The 13,541-nt window shown below is 40.4% G+C and overlaps 1 non-coding gene across 1 annotated transcript; it reads right to left on the bottom strand.

Moving 5' to 3' along the window:
* Window positions 1–8,083: 8,083 nt before the first annotated feature.
* Window positions 8,084–8,190, bottom strand: LOC131235755 (small nucleolar RNA R71). Its single transcript, XR_009166276.1, has one exon. It is a non-coding gene; the product is annotated as a small nucleolar RNA R71 (small nucleolar RNA).
* Between the last annotated feature and the right edge of the window lie 5,351 nt (window positions 8,191–13,541).

The raw sequence follows: 13,541 nt of genomic DNA on the forward strand, positions 1-13,541 counted from the left end.
GTTTCCATGTTGTCAATCGAATCGACAGCCTATCAGTCAAACTGATGGTGTCCTATTTCCTGCTCCAGATCGACTGCACATAATCCAAAGCATATGCACAATAGAGTAAAAAACTAAACAAATTTTTTTCTTACAACTATAAGCTCCTTTTAAAGGGAAGATTATTAAACTAACTTTTAATAGATAAGTAATCGATTTGATGATGTCATAAAAAAACTACTTACCAAGATATATTCAAGCTAATGGTAGGCAAAGCCCCTCTATATATCTAAAGGAAATTACAACCCACTAAGCGCATGTCTAATGGAATGATAAAGAAAAATCAATGCAAACTAAGAGAAGGTCTAGGCTTCAAGCCCTGACCTTACACGTGAAGCAAAATAAATAAATAACTGAATAATTAAGCAGTGGGACCCCAAGATTATCTAAGAAGGGCATAGCTTAAGGCGAGTCTAGTGGGTGAGTCCTTAACAATGGGCCCACCTTGATCCATGTGTTGTATTTCCACTCTACCCCTCAATTTTTGCTCAAGCAGATCTAAATCTCAAGTGGACCACAACACAAGAGACAGTGGTGATTGATCATCAAAAACTTCTTACAGGGCACAAAAGTTTTGGATCAAGTTGATATTTGTGTTTTTCCTTCATCTACGTAGGTGTGACTTTATCAACAAGTTGAATGGCAAATAAACATTACGGTGGGCCTATGAACCTTTTAATGGTGGGAGCTCAATGACCACTCTTTCTTGTTGTGTGGTCCGCTTAAGAGTGGACCACATTACAGGAAACAATGTTAATTGAACGTCCACCATTAAAAACTTCTCGGGGACCATAAAAGTTTTAGATCAAGCTCATCTTTGTTTTTCCCTTCATCTAGGTCTCTATGACCTAATCAATAGATTGGATGTCAAATAAATAGTACATTGGGCCTTAGAGGGATTTTAATGGTGGACATCCAATCACTCTTGTTTTCCTGTTATGTGGTCCACCTGAGATTGAAGTCATGATCAGTGTGTGTAGAAAAGGTTAATGCAGTCAACCTCGTAGGAGTTTATTGTGATGTTTAGTCATACTAACCCTGGATCAACCCTAGGTATTAGAAATTCGGATTTAATACCACCATTAATTTTGCAATTTGTGCAAGCACGTTCAGCGAAGATAGAAAAATTAAATAGACAATAACCGATCAAATAAACACAAAGACACCAATTTTACGTGGAAAATCCTTACAGGAAAAAACCATGGCACAAAGCGATAAAGATCTACACTATAATCAAAAGCCTCGGTTTACATCACTCACCTTCTTTGATTATAAAAGCATTGATCTCCTCTTGTGATGTGCAACCCTAGGAAAACCCTAGCCCCTTGAGAAAATACATTCCCAAGCCCTTATGAGTATAAAAAACTTTTTCACCTCACAAAACCCTTTCCCTTAAAGAGAAAATACTTGTATATTCTATAAGCCCTAATTAAAACCAAACTTAAATACACGCGATTAGCTCAAAACCACGTAACTAAATCGAAGTTTGTCAGTCAAACCGATGCCACTGTCGATCAAAGTGAAAGACCCCTATCGATCGAACTGACTCAGACCAACAAAACATGCTTTACTCCTGAGAAAATCCACACTTTGTTAGTCGGACAGACGGAGCCCTGTTGAGCAAAATACAAGGTATCCACACAACAATCTCCACCTTGACTTGTATTCTATCAAGTCACCCTAAGGATCTCCTGTACTCACCTCTACTTTAAGTATGTACCGCTCCTTGTATTCTTCACCTGAAATGCAACTCCATTCGCACCATGTTCAAATATGCCCAATCTCATCAATGACTAGTGAGATTGATCAAGCCCAAGCAGTGTTTGAACCTGTCTGTGCTTACCGGCTTTGTCAACACATTCACGGCATTTTCGTCCGTGTGAATCTTTTAAAATAGAATCTCTCTTGAAGCAATCAATTCTCGTATCTTGTAAAACCTCACATCGATATGTTTGGTTCTCGAATGACACACTTAATTTAACACTAGATGGATAGCGCTCTGACTATCATAACACAACCGAATCGCCTCCTACTTTAATTCGAGTTTTTCAATCAAACTCTTCAACCATAATGCCTCATTTGATGCCTCCATCATAGTCATGTATTCAGCCTCAATTGTAGGCAACACTATCATAGACTGTAACATATATCTCCAACATATCAATATGTCTACTAATGTAAAAATATATCTCATAGTAGATATCTTGTTGTCTGGATCTCCTACATAATCTACATCCATGTAGCCTCCAACTCCACCTGAAGCTTCATATCCCCCGAACATGATCCCAATATTTATTGTGCCCATGAAATACTTAAGAATCCATTTAATAACATTTGAATGCTCTTTTCCCATATTCGCCATATATCTACTGACATGCTAATTGATTTTGAGATATCTAGCGTCATGCAAACCATCGTATACATGAGACTCCTCATTGCACTCACGTACGACACCCATGACATCTTTGAAATCTCCTCTTCTGTGCTTAGACATGCCTTGGTTGACAACTTAAAGTGACCTGTTAAAGGCGTGCTAACTAGCTTAGTTTCTTACATGTGAAACATCCAACATCTTCTGCACATATCCCCTCTAAGACAGCCACAACTTCTTAGACTCTAAGTCTCTGTTAATCTCCATACCTAGAATCTTCTTTGCAGCAGTCGGGTCCTTAATGTCAAACTTATTACTTAACAGAGACTTAAAGAGTATCTCCTTCTTATCATTCACAACAATCAACATATAATAAACATATAACATTAATTGAATGTAAGACCCATACATATACCTTATAATATACGAAAGAATCGTACTTACATTTGATATAACCAATTTCTAGTATATAGGAATCGAACTGCTTGTGCCACTGTCTTAGAAATTACTTAAGCTCATACAAGGACTTCTTTAACTTACACATGTAATCTTCCTTACCAAGCTCTTCGAATCCTTCTGTTTGCTTCATGTAAGTTTCCATTAAGGAATGTCATCTTCACATGGTCCAATTATAAATTAGATTTCTCTATCATAGTCGGTAGCATCCTAAACACCAACTTGCACCTAGAAGTTCCCCCAAAGCCTATGTATAATTCCAATATAGATATTCCATCTCATCTACCATTGTCGATATCTACTTGTCACCATCCTTTTCAGACTTAGCCTCTTGAAATGTAGAGTGACATCCATTCCCTATGAACAATGCGAAAGAAATCATATCCTTGAACCTATATCGAACCGAGCCTCTAATGGTTTGTCTCTCCCTGTTCATGGCTATACTTTTCTTGATATCCTGCTAATTATTTTAATCAGTTTTTTGATCTTGCTGAATTTCACATTTGGTAACCAGCTCAACTAATTCCACCTACACTAATAATTTCTCTGCATCACCATGTGTTTCTGACTTCTTTATAGCGTCCTTATTGGCGTTCAACATTAATGTCTCATCGAAGATGATATCTTTGCTATTGACCACCTTCTAATAAACTATATCCCAAAGCTTGTAACCATTAACACCTTTCTTATACTGTATAAAGATACACTTTCTAGATTTTGGATCCAACTTCGTCATTTGTCCACTCTGCGCATGGATGTGTGCCCGAAGATCCTTATCCCCGAGTAATTAACGTCCTTGCATATCCAATCTTACTCTATAACCTTGAAGTCCATATCTGTAGTAGTGACTTATTCACAATATAACATGCCATGTTAGCCACTATTGCCCAGAAGCTTTTAGGTAGTCCCTCATATAACCACATCTGTTTTGTTCATCCTCTCTACCACCACGTCTGTTTGTGGGGTCCCTTGAGTTGGGAAGTGACTTATGATGCCATGTTCTTTACAGAATTTCATGAATTCTGCCTCTTTATACTTTGTACCGTTATTTAACCTAAGAAACTTAACATGTCTCTCGTGTTTACTTCTCTACTTCCACCTTCCATTCCTTGGACTTGAGGAACACCTCAAACATGTGCTTTAAGAAGTATATCAAAACCTTCCTCGAGTAATCGTCTATGAAGCTCATGAAATATTGTGTCACTCCCTTAAACGGTACTATCACTAGCTTCCAGATATCGGAATGTATGTAATCGAGCATTCCACTACTAGTATGTGTAGCAGACTTAAACCTTACCATGCACTGCTTCCCATAGATGTAATTCTCACAGAAATTTACCTAGAACACCTTAACTCTTATCCCTTCAATAGTTTTCTTTTATGGAGTTTCATTGTGCCCCTCTTGATCATATGCCTTAGCCGCATATGCCACAAGTTAGAGTCATTTATGTCAAATTTCGCATGTTAGGTGGTAGAAACCTCACCTATAACTATGCTCCCAACTAAGTTGTTAAGATTTTTCATCTTTGGTCCCTTCATTAACACAATTGCACCTCCAATGACCTTGATTACACCTTTAGATGCGGGGAATGTACACCCATTCGTATCTAGCATACCTAAGGATATTAAGTTCTTTTTCAAATCTGGGATATGTGTTGAGGGACGAATATTGCATATCAGACCCCAGTTATTGTCAGGGTTTACAAACATAGTACTGTTTAACGGCCTGATTTAATCATGTTTGTGATACAGGGCGTATTCACGAGCCTGGTCTGGGAAAGGGTACTAAAAGCATGGATTTAACAGTCTGAAGTCACCAAGGCAAGTGACGGACCCTAGGAGACCAAGATCGACAGATTTGCACGCCAGGGATCCAAGAAAATCGAGAAATTGAAGCTCAAGTGGCCTGAAAAGTGTCCAGAATGCAAGATCATAGAGTTCCCACCATCTGATCAGTTCGAAACTCCATACGTGGCTGAGGACCATAAATGAACCGTACACGTAAAATTTCATCCATTGGATCGCTGTGGAAGTGGCCCAACGGACAGATCAGCCCACAATTTACTGATCTGGGGCCCACCTGATCTCTGGATACACCTCATCTTCGGTCTCAATGCCTTAAATCATGTGAAGAACCAGATGGATGGCGAAGATTTCGTACATACACCATGATGGACCCCACGTGTGCATTGCATGTGTACAGTGTGCACGTGCACCAGCCGTGCACCCGTGCACTCAAAGTCGGTCAGCAGGCGCTGACCGACAAAAACTCTAAGTTTTTTCAAATTACGCAACAGCGTTAACACTGTCATCTGCGGCTGGCGTTTGTGGGCCACCACCGTGTTTCAACAGTCCAATCCGGACAGTCCATCAAATCCCCATGGCGCCTAGTATCACTGCCTAGGTGGCGGAATTGCAAAAGATCGCGAGGAGAGAAATCCAACCGTTCAAACGCAGGAATGGACGGCTGAATGAAAGCATCCATGGACCACACCGATTGTGATCCAAAAACAGTGATTCCCGCCTGGATTTTCGAGCAGAATGCAGTGGACGGCTTGGATTGATCATTTGAAGCTGATTGTGGACCCCACCATTGTCACAGCGTAACGATACGCAGGCCCTGTTTTTGCGCCGGACAGCGGCAGATTGTGCGCTCGTGCGGGCGATCGGATGAACGATCTGAACCGTTCATCATGTAGGTCGGTCAAAACACTCCCAGAGGACGTTGTCCTTTTGGAAAGAAAGCAAAGAAGAAGAAGAGTGGAGACGCCAAATTCCTGACTGCGTGAGGAATCGTCGCAGCAGAGGGCGTGCGTGAAGTCCGACTCCAGCAAGGTCTCTCTCCAGAAACCTCCGTCTTCACTGCCCTGGCAGATATAAAACAAAGAGAGAGAGAACCAGGGGGAGGTGGACGTGGAGCTTGGCTTGGCTGCATCAGCTGCTGGAACGGGAGAAGAGAGGAGGCAGGGACGTTGTTGGGTGGCTGGAAAGAAAAAAGGCTTGGGACAGGAGTAGAGAAGGCTGAGGACGTGAGCACGGCTTGGAGTTTTCCCATGGCTGGGGAGGATGCACGTGATCTCAGGAGCAGGCTCGGATGATTGAAGGAGAAAATAGGGAAATTCTTTTGTTTCCTTTTTCTTTTCCTTTTATTGATTTTCTTCCTTTTCTTTTGTTTATTTGCTTATTTTAGCCCATTCATGTGTGGCTAAACCCCTTAGCTAGGGCTAAGGGGTGAAGCTTGTAGCGTGATGGGAAGAATTTTATGCCTTTAATTCTAGTTTAAACTGAATGGATTTGGTATTGGGTTGATTGTGAGGGAATGTTTTCAGTTTTTAATGGTCTGTTGTGACTAAAATTACAATAGGTCTGCGATGGCTTTGAGCATGTTTCTATGTTCTTTTTGATGTTTATGACCTCAGGAAGCCCTGTTGTTCACCATCGTCTCCTGGGCATGGTTGGATGATGGTACCCTTCCTAACTTTCATGCACTATTGATTAGTTGGTAATTAGTTTAATCCTGTTGTTTGCTTTGTCTCCTGGGCATGGTTAGATGATGGAATCCATTCTAATTCATATACCTTCATCTCTTGAAAACCAGATCAAGTAAGTTCAGTTTAAATTCCATAATTCTTGATGCAGGCATAAGATCTCCCTAATCTCTACAAGTGGATCCTCTGAATCCCTAGTTTCCTTCCTCTGAATTCCTTAAGTTTTCGATAATTATTCCACAATTATTCATTAAATTCTATTTGATTTAGATTACGTCTTAGTCCAATTCTAGTTCTACTTAGTTTCAGAAAACGCACAGGTATTAGTCCTTTGGGATTCGACCTCGGTCTTACCGAGTTTATTACTACATCACAACCCTATACTTGGGGAGTGAACAAGTTTTTGGCACCGTTGCCGGGGATTGACGGTTACATTTTTCTGAAATTAATTAGTTTTAGAATTAGGTTAGGATTAGGATTTTACTAACTTTAGGTTAAAGGTTTTTACTTTATTTTATTTTTTAGGAACTAACTTGTTTCCATGTTTTGTAGGATCCTGACATAAGTTCCTAAATTGGTAATTCCTTCCTAATTTCTTTATTTTTTTTACTTTTACTTTTAAAATTAGGGTTTAAATTTTAGAGATCTTCTAACTCTAGTATTTTCCTATTTATAGGAAGTAATTTATTTTTAGAATTTTCCTCTCGTGTTTTTTTTAGAAACTTTCTAATTTTAACTTTTTTAAAATCTAACTTTTTTTCCTAATTTATTAGAAATTTTCTACTTGTAGAATTCTTGTTTAGAAACTAACCTACCTATTTTGTAGGCCTTTAAGATAGAAATTTCTAATTCGGTAAGCTCCTTCCCTACTTTCTATTTTTCAGTTCTCTTTTAGTAATTTACTTTCTAGTTTAAGACTTTCCTAATTTATTTTAGAAATTTTTACTTTCTTTTAGGAATTCCTTCTTTTAGAAATCAGTTCACTGCTATCTTTCTTTTAACGGATTGTTCTTCTCCTTTTTAGAATCTAACTTATTTTGTTTTATTTTGCAGGTCTTCAACTTAGGGCCTCCAATTTGGTAACTCCTTTCCAACCCTCTCTTTCTTTTTAGATTTTATTTCCCTTTCTTAGGATTAGGTTTTGAATTTAATTGAGGGCTGTGAGTGTCTCATGCCCAAGTGGGCCCGTGACGACACTCGACGTCTCTTGACTGAAGGAGGATTGGTTGAGAGGTTGACTATCCATCGCAGGACTAGACACCGCTCGAAATTCCCTGAGTTAATTGAAGTTATGGCTGAAGACCAACCTCCTCTACTTCCACCCAGGGTGGAGGATACCCAAGATGAGAACGAGGTGCATCAAGCACCCACGCCTCGTACTTTACGAGATTATCTACAACTGGCGGGAGTGAGTATGCCCTCATGCATGATTTTTCCTGAAAATACAGGACAGATGGACATCAAGCCAGGAGTTATCCAACTCCTTCCCAAATTCCATGGACTTGAATCAGAGAGTCCATATTTACATTTGAAAGAGTTCGATGAGATTATAGCTACATTATGTTTTCCTAATGTATCTGAGGATACAATTAGGCTGAAACTCTTTCCTTTTTCCTTAAAAGAGAAAGCTAAGATGTGGTTACATTCACTGTGTCCTAGATCCATTGGCACATGGAACGACATGCAAAGGGAATTCATAAAAAAATTCTTCCCACATCATAAAACGATTACCCTCGGAAAAGCAATCATGAACTTTGCCCAAAAGGAAGATGAAACATTCTTCCAATGTTGGGAAAGGTTCAAAGATTTGGTCAGTTCATTCCCACAACACGGATTTGAAACGTGGCGCATTACAAATTTTTTCTACGATGAACTGACATCTTCCATGCGTCAAATGGTCGAGACAATGTGTAATGGAGAGTTCATTAATAAAAATGTCGACGAGGTATGGGACTACCTCGACAGTCTGGATGAAAAAACACAATCTTTGGACTATTACCCAAAATCAAACACCACGTCTAGGCCGACTCAATTAAAGGAGAAAGGTGGATTATATCTCTTGAAATAAGAGGATGATCTCAAGTGTAAAGTGACTACGCTCATAAGAAAAGTTGAGGCCATGAAAGGAAAGAAGGATAAGGTTAATGAAATTGTTTGCGGCATCTGTGATTGCAACATTCATACAACTGAAAATTGTCCTACAATACCCGCCTTTCGAGGAGTGTTGAATGAACAAGCTAATGCCGTAAACAACTATCAAAGACCTTTTACTGGACCTAACTCCAATACATACAATCCTAGCTGGAAAAATCATCCAAACTTTAGTTGGAGGAATGGACAAACAGCTACTCCTCCAGGTTTCTTCAATCAAAATCCAAATCAAGTGAAACCTCAAGAAGAACCGATTCAAAATTCCATACAAGAGCTGGCTCAGGCAATGCGGGGAATTATAGATTTTATGCAAAAGATAGATTCTCGTATGACGGTTATAGAAAAGGGGATGCTTCTTGCACAACCTCTCCCCAATCCTAAACCGCAGTACGAGATTAATGATCTCAGCTCTTCAAATCAGATGGGGCACGCTAAATCCATCACTACTCTTAGGAGTGGAAAGATCATTGATAAAACTCTTCCGGCTAGGGCCGAAAAGCCTCAAGAACCAGAAGAGGACAACAATGATGGATCCAGTGATGCCCCACAAAAATTAGAACCGAAACTTCTAGAGAAGCAAGTTGCTCCGTTCCCCCAACGGTTGGTTTCACCAAAACCTCTCTCTAACTCTCAGGATATCCTAGAGGTGTTGAAACAAGTGAAAGTCAACATTCCTCTACTTGATGTCATTAAACAAATACCTTCATATGCCAAATTCCCAAAAGACTTATGCACGACCAAACGACGGCAGAGTATTCAAAAGAAGATCTTCTTGACCGAGAAAGTGAGTGCCATCCTAAAGCAAGACGTGCCACAGAAATTCAAAGATCCCAGTAGCCCAACCATATCATGTATAATCGGGAACCATCGAATTAATCACGCACTTCTTGACTTAGGAGCGAGCGTTAATCTGATTCCATACTCGGTATACAAACAGTTAGGTTTAGGTGAATTAAAACTCACCCTAACTACACTACAACTTGCTGATCGCTCTGTTCGTGTACCAAGAGGGATAATCGAGGATGTGTTGGTCCAAGTTGATAGATTTTACTACCCTGTAGATTTTATCATCCTGGACACCGAACCCATCAATAACATAAGCACTCAGATCCCCATCATTCTTGGCCGCCCATTCCTTGCCACTTCAAATGCAATTATCAATTGCAGGAATGGTGTCATGACTATGTCTTTTGGGAATATGACATTGGAGGCAAACATCTTTTTCAATAACGGCAGAAACTTAGAGGACGATGACGATTTCCACGACATTAACATGATTGACTCTTTAGTGGAAGATACGACACCTCTAACCTTATCCTCTGACTCTCTAGAGACGTGTCTGGCCCACTCTCATAATTTTGATGATGACATGATTAGGGAGACGTGCGCCTTGCTTGATACTGCACCGGTACTTGAAGTTAACCGGTGGAGGCCACAATTTGAAGAATTGCCACAAATCGATATAGTGCCTCTACCATCTAACCTCAAGCCACCGAAGCTTGACCTAAAACCATTGCCCTCTGATTTGAAATATGCCTATTTAGGTCAAGATGAGACATACCCGGTGGTGATCTCTGCCCACCTGGAGAAAGAACAGGAGAGTATACTCATATCTACTCTCATTGAGCATAAAGGAGCCCTGGGATGGACGATAGCGAACCTCAAGGGAATTGATCCCTCGATTTGTACTCACTGCATATATCTTGAGGATAATGCAAAAACCGCTCGGCAACCACAACGTAGACTAAATCCAAACATGAAGGAAGTGGTTAAGGCCGAGGTTCTTAAATTATTGGACGTGGGTATTATATACCCTATATCTGATAGTCAATGGGTGAGTCCAACTCAAGTGGTCCCTAAGAAGTCCGGAATCACCATCGTAGCCAATGCTAATAATGAACTCGTGCCAATGAGAGTCACTACTGGTTGGAGAATGTGCATTGACTACAGGAAGTTAAATACCGTCACGAGGAAAGATCACTTTCCTTTACCATTCATTGGTCAGATCCTAGAAAAGTTAGCTGGTCATTCCTATTACAGTTTCCTTGACGGGTATTCGAGCTACAACCAGATAGAGATAGCCCTTGAAGACCAGGAAAAGACCACATTTACATGTCCCTACGGCACCTTTGCCTACCAAAGGATGTCATTCGTGCTATGTAATGCCCCTGCCACCTTTCAGCGATGTATGCTTAGTATCTTTTCTGATATGGTGGGGCAATATCTAGAGGTCTTCATGGACGATTTCTCTGTTTACGGTCCATCTTTCAAGAAGTGCTTGGAAAGTCTTAAATGTGTGCTGAAAAGATGTGAAGAAAAGAACTTGGTACTTAATTGGGAGAAGTGTCATTTCATGGTTCAGAAGGAAATTGTCCTTGGGCATATCATCTTGTCCAAGGGAATCGAGGTAGATAAGGTAAAAATTGATCTTATATCTAACCTACCTCCACCCAGGAACATCAGAGACGTGCGATCCTTCTTAGGACACGCAGGATTTTACAGGCGATTCATAAAGGACTTCAGTCTCCTCTCTCATCCTTTATGTACTCTTCTTCAAAAGGATGCTCCGTACGAGTGGACTGAGCAATGCCAGGAAGCTTTCACCAAGCTTAAGGGCACGTTAACCACTGCACTTATCATGCAGCCACCCGACTGGAGCCTTCCTTTTGAGCTTATGTGCGACGCTTTTGATTATGCTCTTGGGGCTGTCCTAGGCCAGAGAAAAGATCAGAGGCCCTACGTTATTCATTACGCAAGTAGAACTTTAAATTCTGCCCAGGTGAACTACTCGACTACGGAAAAGGAACTCTTAGCTGTAGTGTTCGCCTTGGACAAATTTAGGTCCTACTTGATCGGATCCAAGATCATTATCTACACAGATCATGCGGCACTTAAGTATCTTCTTTCTAAGAATGATTCTAAGCCCCGTTTGATACGATGGATCCTTCTACTCCAAGAATTTGATTTGAAAATTAAAGATAAAAAGGGAGTAGAGAACGTAGTGGCCAATCACCTTTCTCGCCTTAATACCTCTGATTCCCTTGAGACGACCCATATCAACGACATGTTCCCTGATGAACAACTGTCGTTCATCATCTCCTATTCACCTTGGTTCGCTGATATTGCTAATTATCTTGCTACAGGTACTATACCGACACAGTGGACTGCACAAGATAAGAAGAAATTCTTCACCAAGGTGCGCAACTTTTTCTGGAATAATCCTTATTTATTTAAATATTGCCCAGACCAAATCCTAAGGAGATGTGTACGAGACGATGAGCCAAGTGTCATATCTTTTTGTCACTCACAGGCCTGTGGTGGTCACTTTTCTGCTAAAAAGACCATGGCCAAGATTCTGTAATGTGGCTTTTACTGGCCCACTATGTTTAGGGACACTCATGAGTTTTGCAAAGCTTGTGAGCGTTGTCAGAAATTGGGAGCATTGTCCCGTCGAAATATGATGCCTTTGAATCTCATCCTTATCATTGAAGCATTTGATTACTGGGCCATCGATTTCATGGGACCATTCCCCCAATCGTTTGGAAATCTGTATATTTTACTCACCGTGGATTGTGTCACTAAATGGGTCGAAGCGATTCCGTGTCGAACTAATGACCATCGCACGGTCATTAAATTCCTAAAAGAAAACATCCTTTCTCGATTCGGAACGCCTCGAGCCATCATTAGTGATGGGGGCTCACACTTTTGTAATAAACCATTTGAGAGCTTAATGAAGAAATACGGTATCTCTCATAAGGTGAGCACCCCGTACCACCCACAGACAAGTGGGCAAGCCGAGATTTCTAATAGGGAAATTAAACACATTTTGGAGAAAATGGTTAACCCTGATCATAAGGATTGGTCAATCCGATTGACCGATGCCTTATTGGCATACCGTACTGCCTTTAAAACCCATATTGGAATGTCTCCCTTTAGACTTATCTATGGGAAAGTTTGTCACTTGCCTGTGGAGCTGAAACATAAAGCATACTGGGCGATCAAAAATCTTAATTTCAATCTGGACAATGCTGGCTCGCTACGCAAACTTCAATTGAATGAACTTGAAGAAATCCGGAATGATGCGTATGATAATTCGAGAATTCACAAGGACAAAATGAAAGCATTTCATGACCAACACATTTTGCGAAAATCATTCACGCCTGGTCAGAAGGTCCTTTTGTACAATTCTCGATTACATCTCTTTCCGGGTAAGCTTCGATCTCGTTGGACCGGCCCTTACATTGTTGTTACTGTTTTTCCTCATGGGGCCGTTGAGATAAGAGATCTCGAAAATGGCACGGAGTTTAAAGTCAATGGACATTGATTGAAACCATTTGTCGAGAAATTTGATTCAGAGGACATGTCCATGCCCCTGACTGCTCCTGTTTACCAGGATTGATCTCCTAGTCTGATGGAGGTATAGGTAGGTTTATCGCTTTCATAAGACTAGGGTAGTTGCTTTATTTGTCTGGCTGAAGACGGTAAACTTAGCGCTCCTGGGAGGCAACCCAACTCTTCACTTCTTTTCGTTCTTATCATTAGTTATTTCAAAGTTTGTGGGTAACATTACTGCAAACCCTCACGAGACTACAACTCGTCCACTAGGGGCAACCTAGGGGTTTAAAGGCTTATTGCATTCGCTAAATGCAATCGAGAGTACCTACAAAAGTGGTGTAGGTAGGACCTTCTTTTTGTAATTTTATTTTTATTTTCTGATTTCTTTCTTGTACTAACTTGCTTTTTCGTTGATATTTTTGAGAAAGCCTCTTGATTCTTTCATCCAGATACTATCTTTCCATCACTCCTCTTATATTTTCGTTGTCCCATGTGCATTGCATGCCTATTTCTTTTACATTGAGGACAATATAGATCTTAGGTTGGGGGTGGGAGACTAGGTGACCTAATCAGCATTTTCTTGGTCTTGAGCGAAAATTGTGTAAATTTTTAATTTTTCTGCACTTTCTTGTGAATTCGAGAGGACTTTGACAGCCATCTAGGGCACTTGAAATTTCAAGATACATGATGTTGGAAATTTA

This window comes from Magnolia sinica, chromosome 19 (genome assembly GCF_029962835.1).
Source record: "Magnolia sinica isolate HGM2019 chromosome 19, MsV1, whole genome shotgun sequence".
NCBI lineage: Eukaryota > Viridiplantae > Streptophyta > Magnoliopsida > Magnoliales > Magnoliaceae > Magnolia > Magnolia sinica.